We start from the raw sequence: 7,447 nt of genomic DNA, 5'->3' as shown, positions 1-7,447 counted from the left end.
TTGAAATATGTCGCAGTGTATGTCCGTGCACCAGGGTGATGGTTCAAATGGCTCTAAGCACTATTGGACTTAACATGTGAGGTCATCAGTCCCCTAGACTACTTAAACCTAACAAACCTAAGGACATCACACACATCCATGCCCGAGGCAGGATTCGATTCAAATGGCTCTGAGCACTATGGGACTTGACTTCTGAGGCCATCAGTCCCCTCGAACGTAGCACTACTTAAACCAACTAACCTAAGGACATCACACACATCCATGCCCGAGGCAGGATTCGAACCTGCGACCGCAGCGGTCGCGCAGTTCCAGACTGTAGCGCCTAGAACCGCTCGGCCACCCAGGCCGGCGCAGGATTCGAACTTGCGACAGTAGCAGCAGGGCTGTTCCGGACTGAAGCTCCTAGAACCGCTAGGCCACAGCGGTCGGTGCACCAGGATGAGTTTACCGTACTCCCCTGGCCGCTAAACCCCCCAGCTTCAAACCCAACCAAGAATCTGTGGGACCATCTCGGTGGAGCTGTTCGCGGCACTAGTGCTCAGTCGAGAAATCTAGCGCAGCTGGCCATGGCACTGCAGTTGCCATGGCTCCACATCCCTGTCGGTACCTCATTGACATTCCATCTGTACGTCTCACAGTTGGCCGCCCTGCAAAAGGCAGTTATTCAGGCTTTTGACAGGTGACTGGACAGTATATCTTGTAGAGGGGTCTGGACCGCGCTTTCTTCCAACCAGTAGCCACTTTGTTCGAGCGATCGACAGTGTTTGTGTTGGAGCATTAAAGGGTTACGGAGGCAGGGCCTATAAAACAAGCGATTGGGTGTCGGGCTGTGCGTGCCGTGTGGGACGGCCGCATTCCTGGGCGGACAGGGTCCCGGGCCGGGCTCAAATCTGTAGGCGGCCGCGGGTCAAGTGGCTGCCACTGGCGCTGCCGCTGGCGACGGCTTCATCTGCCTGCTGCTGCTGCTGCTGCTGCTGCTGCCGCTGCCCGCCGGCTGTGGACGTGATTTGTGGCTGTCACGGACCAGCGCCCCGCTCCGCCCTGCTCGCATTGACCGCCGGATGCTGGCTCTGCTTCTGCCACGTCCCCGCCCACTGCGCCCGCGCCCTGCTCTGTATTAAGAACCGTTACGTGACCGCACGCTTGTCCGTCCGCTGTTTACAATGGGCTATCGATTGCCCTCTGCAACAGTCAGCCGACACATCCAGCCTTGAAAGAAAGAAATTTATTCGCAGTTGCGAAAGTGTATAGATCTCAGCTGTACAACGACAGTGAAAATTTGTGCCGGACAAGGACTCAAAACAGGATTTCTCCCTTATCACGAACGGTCGTCTTAACCACTTCGCCTATCCGAGCACGCCTACATCTAAATCTACATGATTACTCTGCAATCCACAATTAAGTGTCTGTCAGGGATTTCATAGAAGCACCTTCAAGCTGTTTCTCTACCGTTCCAGTCTCGAACAGCGCGCGAGAAAAACGGATGGTTATGGGGATATTGTACCTGAAATTCACTGAAATTTGACATTTCCTGTTTTCTACTCCATAATGTGATTTGGACTTTCCTGAACATTTTGGTACATAATACATTAAAACCAGACAATTGTGAGACCTTCAAATAATGTTTTGAATGTTGACGTCTGACTCAATTTTCGCGGCTACACATATACTGCCAGAGTTCAGCAGTCATATCTTGGAACTACACAGTCTAGAAGGCTGTGAATTGCTTTGTTTTGTGCCTACTGCTGCGTCTCAGAAGTTGGGATTACGAATAAACAAAACAGTCTTTTGTTTCTGATATTAGTTTTCGTTGAAAGTAGTGTGATTATTTGCTATTTTTGTAGTAAACTAACTTCTATTGCTTTTTATACGTTAATAAAATGAGTAAGTGTAAAAGTAACTTCAAGAAACGCAAATTTGCGGGTAACAGATATGTGAGATGCTGCATTTCCTTCTGAAGTACTTGAAAACACCGACGAAAAGCCATGTCATGCTTCGTGTCCACTTCCACCAAACACTTAGTGTTAATATAGGCAAGCTGGATTTTCTGGCACCTTGCATGAATTTACACACAAACGTTCTCTTACTTTGGCAGTAATGGAGGCAATCAAATCTATTACGGTGATTTGGCAAATTCTAAGCTACTAAAGAAGTGTTTACATGGGAAGACCCAGAATGTGGTTCAAATGGTTCAAATGGCTCTGAGCACTATGGGACTTAACATCGATGGTTATCAGTCCCCTAGAACTGAGAACTACTTAAACCTAACTAACCTAAGGACATCACACAACACCCAGCCATCTCGAGGCAGAGAAAATCCCTGACCCCGCCGGGAATCGAACCCGGGAACCCGGGCGTTGGAAGCGAGAACGCTACCGCACGACCACGAGATGCGGGCCCCAGAATGTGAATGAGTTCTTCAATAATGTTGTGTGGTGCCGTGTGTCTAAAAATGTATTTTTTGGCCTTATGACTCTAAAGTTAGCAGTGTCTGGTGCTGTAATAACTTTTAATGGTGGGAACTATGAAAGACTTAAGATTCTGGAGAAGATTTGGACAGAACACAGCCAAAGCATTGCGGGAACTGGATGAGCTTCGTGTACGTGAGGCAGAGTTAGCTGCTCAACAAATGACAAAAGAAGCAAGAAAGGTAAGGAATAGGCAAGCACTGGGCTGTTGTGACACTGAAGAAGACACAGACTATGGGCCAGGTCAATTCTAGTGCATAAAAGAGGCAGAAATGTAAGTCTGTATAAGAATTTGTAATAAAAAATATTTTAAACCTCAATGTCTCTGAACTAGATTTTTTGCAATAAATGACCCGTTTTCTAAAAAAGTACTGATGGTAGAGACATGAAAATTTCACAGCATGCCAAGTTTGAGATTCAACACATTTGGAACTAGAATAATTAAAATATCCTAAGTTGTTTTGTTTTTATGCTCATTTATTTACAAAATTCTGTCAAAAAATTGGGTGTTCGATTAAAAAAAAAAAAGATAACATGCCCAGCAATGCAATTTTAGTAATAATTCTAGTTCAGTGTATCTAGAAAGGTGCCTTCAGTAATTATGAAAAATTGTAAGTTGGTGTCTTAAAACGTTTCCAAGATAATCGGTCACAAAATTCGATACATTAACATTGGCGGCATAGGACATTCAATGTCCCTTTAAATCTCCAGGATCGACCCATACTTCCATATGTCAATCTGTCGTGTTTATGTTGGTTCCTAGTCACTTCGGTCTGACAGGAAACGAGGCCGCTGACGCTGCTGCCAAGGCTGCAGTCCTCGTACCTCAGCCCGCTGGGTCTTACATTCCCTCCGATGATCTTCGTGTTGCCGTCTGTCAGAAGGTGGTGTCCCTTTGGCGTCGCCACTGGTCCTCCCTTCATGGAAACAAGCTCCCGGTTATTAAGCTCCACCCAGCGCCTTGGACGATCTCCTCTCGGCCATCTCGCCGTGAGGAGATCATTGTAGCTAGGTTGCGTATCGGGCACTGTCTCTTTAGCCATCGCCATTTGTTAAGTGGTGCTCCCCCACCACTTTGTACTCATTGCGCTCAACCTTTGACGGTCGGCCATTTCCTGACGGAATGCCCTTTTTTTTATCCACTTACGTTCTCGTTTGTGGTTGCCGTCTCAGTTACCGTCCGTTTAAGCGAATAACGTGCGGGCTGTCGGCCTCATTTTACTTTTTATCCGTCGTAGCAATACGGCGAACGCCATTTAAGTTTTAGTACAAGACCTCAGTTTCTTTATGGCATATTTTATAGACCTTTCTCCTCGTCCCTGTTTTTAGCTGTCTTCTCTCCCGCCGATTGGGATTAATGTGTAGTCGTTTTAACTCCTTTCTTTGTATTTGTGTTCTACAGTTCTGATGGGAGCGTATGCCCCTAGTTGTTTTTGCGCCCGACAACAAAACAAAACAAAACAAATTTTCATTATCACTAATCAACTGCGCAGCTGAAAGCTAAACGTATTCGCAATTGCAATTAAATTTCTTTTATTTTATACAGCTGTCGACCGCCGCAGCGTCTGTTCCTGCATCTCTGAAGGACATTGCATAGCCTATGACACAGACACTGCAAATAGTAGTAGCAATCCAGCCTTGACGCCACCTCCCGAGTGAAGTTCCGCTTTTAACTGTGCCGCGAGCAGTGGGAGCGGACACAATCTCTCGCCACTGTTCACTGCGTAGGTTCACAGTGATCACTATTTACAGATATTTTTTTCTGGACATTTTCGTCATGGCTACACTTATTACCTATTTTTTTCACCCATAATCACAAGTTCTTCTTAGGATCTTGTAGACATACATTAAAAGGGTGGAGAAAACATTTTAGTGTTGAAAATATTCCTTTCGTCGTGTTGAGTTTTCTGTAGCTGCAGAAACGTACTGTAATTCTGACTTTGCTGCTCCAAAGATACTCCATAAGTATCAGTTGCAGCCGACATTTTACTAACGAATTTTGGATTATATAAATCTTATTATTGATGATAAGTGTTGCCTCCATCTTTAGAAAATTAATAGATATCAATATTTGACTTGGACCGCCCACTTCCTACCTTTGGTTAAAATTGCTTTAATTACTGCATAATTAATTCACTGGTCACGTCTTTCCACGTAAATTCAATACTCCAGAGACGTTCGTTAATATTCGACATTTTTGGTGATGAATTATTAAATTTTTTAACATATCTTTCATTTGCTGTATATACTGTAGTAAAACTATCATGTGATTCAGCTACATTACATTCTTTGCAAATGATCAAACACAATATACAGCAGAATGGCACAATAATGTAATACTTCCAGTATAAATGTAATAGTTCCAATGCTATGAATAGCTCGCCAAATAAAAACTTACAGTTTGGCACGTAGACTAGGCTCCTTTACAAGGTTATTGTAAATGATGGAAACGACCTCATAAATTCAATGTAGCTACATCAATAGACAGACATATTGTGACAAAACTCAACATTCTTACACAAACACCCAAAAACTGTTGTATTGTTGCAGCCGCACTTCAGATCTTTGCCACGAGAGCGCAGCAGTTAGTGAAGACGGTGACAGACGCCGAGGAAGCATATGTTACGCTTGAAATGCATTCACATTAGTCTGCGGTAACAGTGCAGCGACACTTCAGAACGAAGTTCAACAATGATCCACCGCGCTGACGGGCAGCACATTCGAGATTCACGAACAGTTCATGTTTTCTGTGCAGTTTCACGGTTTAAAGTTTTCCTTCTGGGAAAAGATCGTTACAGGACACGTGTATCTGGACGCTCTGGAAAACTGGCTCATGCCACAACTGGAACCGACAGTGTAGACTCATCTAACAACAGGATGGTGTTCCACCCCACTTCCATCAGATGATGTTCGTGATTTCTTAAACAGAAATTGAGAAAGCGATGGATCGGTAGTGTTGGGGTTGATGATCAGCAATTCGTGTCATGGTCTCCGAATCTAACCCCGTGCGATTTTTTTTTCTTTGTGTGGGGTTATATGAAAGCTCCAGTGTTTACACCTCCTCTACCAACAAACCTACCAGAACTGCGAGCTCGGATCACCAGTGCTTTTGAACAATTTATAGGGACACGCTGCGTCGAACTTGGGAAGAACTTGGTTATCGACTTGATATCTGCAGAATCAGAAGGGGGTACATATGTAGGACTTGTAATATATCCAAAAGCCCTTTTTAGTTCTTTTATGTGTGTGCAAAGCCCTGTAACAATATGCCAAATAACATAGCTACAACAGATTTCTGAATTCGCTTCAATCATTTACAATAACCCTGTACAACCTCACAATATTTTATCCATTTAGAATAATACATACTTTAACAATGAGCACCAAATATCAGCGACGAAGTGGCATGTTCTCCTTGGGGATGGGGGGCGAGACGTCGGTTGGTAGGTTTTCTCCAACCGGTACCAATAAGACGCTTTACAAAGGAAGTCTACGACACTGGTCTCTATGGCTCCCGCTTGGTGATGTATAACAAGAAAAAATAAACACAATTATGTAGTTTTATTTACTGCGTCGAACCTAATAAATTAAAGTTACTTAAAAATGACAGAACTCACATAATGTCACTCAGCTGTCCATCAACGTAGTGCACCGAAAAGTTTGTCAGACTACAGGATACCTGTCTTAAGTGAGTCCGCCTCCGTGGCTTAGCAGTCAGTGCTTCTGAGCGCCAGGCGGAGAACTTACAGTCAATTCCTGGCACAACCAGCGATTTTTACCTGTCGCGAGGAATGGAGCAAGATGCAGTCAACCTCGTAAGACCAACTGAGCTTATTGAACGAGAAATAGTGGCTCCAAGGTCTGGATAGCTGACAACGGCTGGGATAGCGATGCGCCGACACAGTGACCTCCAATGCCACATCCAAATGGCGCCATTTGGCGGACAGTGACAAGGCGACTGCTCTGCGTAGTCCTCTGGACCTGACCGCTAAAGTTCCACGAGGACGAAATAACAGTGATAACAATGCTTACGGGAGCATAACAGTTGTTCGTTCGTTCCACACGACCCGGAATAGGACAGGGAAGCTATAATGGGTCATGGCACACAGTGATAAACCAAAACATTATAACCAACTGCTTGATAACGTGTTGTCCCCTTTTGGATAGAAACACAGTAATGATACTACTTTTCATGTATTCTAGAAGTCCTCGGTAGGGTTCCGGAGGTATCTAGCACCAGATGTCCTCCCACAGGTGAGGCAGTTCCCATAAATTAGTAGCTGCTGGTTTTGTGTGCGCGGAGCCAGCGGCCTATGTTTTACATCATGTGGAGATCAGACGAATCTGGCGTCAAATGCATTGTGGTGAATTTACTGCCGTGCTCTCCAAAACACTGTAGCACGATTCTGGCCCTGTGGCACGGACAGTTATCCTGTTGGAAGATGACACCGGCGTCGGGAAAGACTTGAAGCGTGAAGGGATGCAGGTAGTCCACATTCACATTTCCGGCAGTCTAATCAGCCAAGTACTGTATTTAAACAGTTTTTGATGATTCTCTTGTAAAATTATACAGTGAAACTGGTAAAAATAAAACGTACTGATTGAGACTTGTGTCTGACTAGATAAACATAAGCGTAATATTGTCCCTAGTAGCCAGTGACGTGCCGCGGGGCATCTACCGAGCAGCCGTTCGCCTTGATGACGGTATATCTGGACACAATCATCGACCTGCTGTAACGAGCAACGCGACACATCCGAGCAGGCGGCACTTTTCCATCGATACATTGGCCAATGTCGATGAGCCCGTGTCCACTGTAGTCATAACTGACAGTGCTGTTGGGTGAACACTTAAGAGTCTTCTCTGTGGAGCTCCATGTTCAACGAAGTGTGCTGAGTGGTGTGCTCCAAGACGTCCCTGCACCACCATTGTTCTCTGTCGTCATATCTGTCATAGACCGCTTTCTATCCAGGTTTATAGA

The 7,447-nt window shown here is 45.0% G+C and overlaps 1 non-coding gene across 1 annotated transcript; it reads right to left on the bottom strand.

The window, feature by feature from the left end:
• Window positions 1-262: 262 nt before the first annotated feature.
• Trnas-gga (transfer RNA serine (anticodon GGA)) lies at window positions 263-346 on the bottom strand. Its single transcript is given in 2 exon segments — window positions 263-297; window positions 307-346. It is a non-coding gene; the product is annotated as a tRNA-Ser (tRNA).
• Between the last annotated feature and the right edge of the window lie 7,101 nt (window positions 347-7,447).

Source organism: Schistocerca serialis, chromosome 2 (assembly GCF_023864345.2).
Source record: "Schistocerca serialis cubense isolate TAMUIC-IGC-003099 chromosome 2, iqSchSeri2.2, whole genome shotgun sequence".
In the NCBI taxonomy this organism is placed as follows: Eukaryota; Metazoa; Arthropoda; class Insecta; order Orthoptera; family Acrididae; genus Schistocerca; species Schistocerca serialis.
The sequence above is the reverse complement of the archived record's forward strand: the minus strand, read 5'-3'. Positions and strand labels throughout refer to the sequence as shown.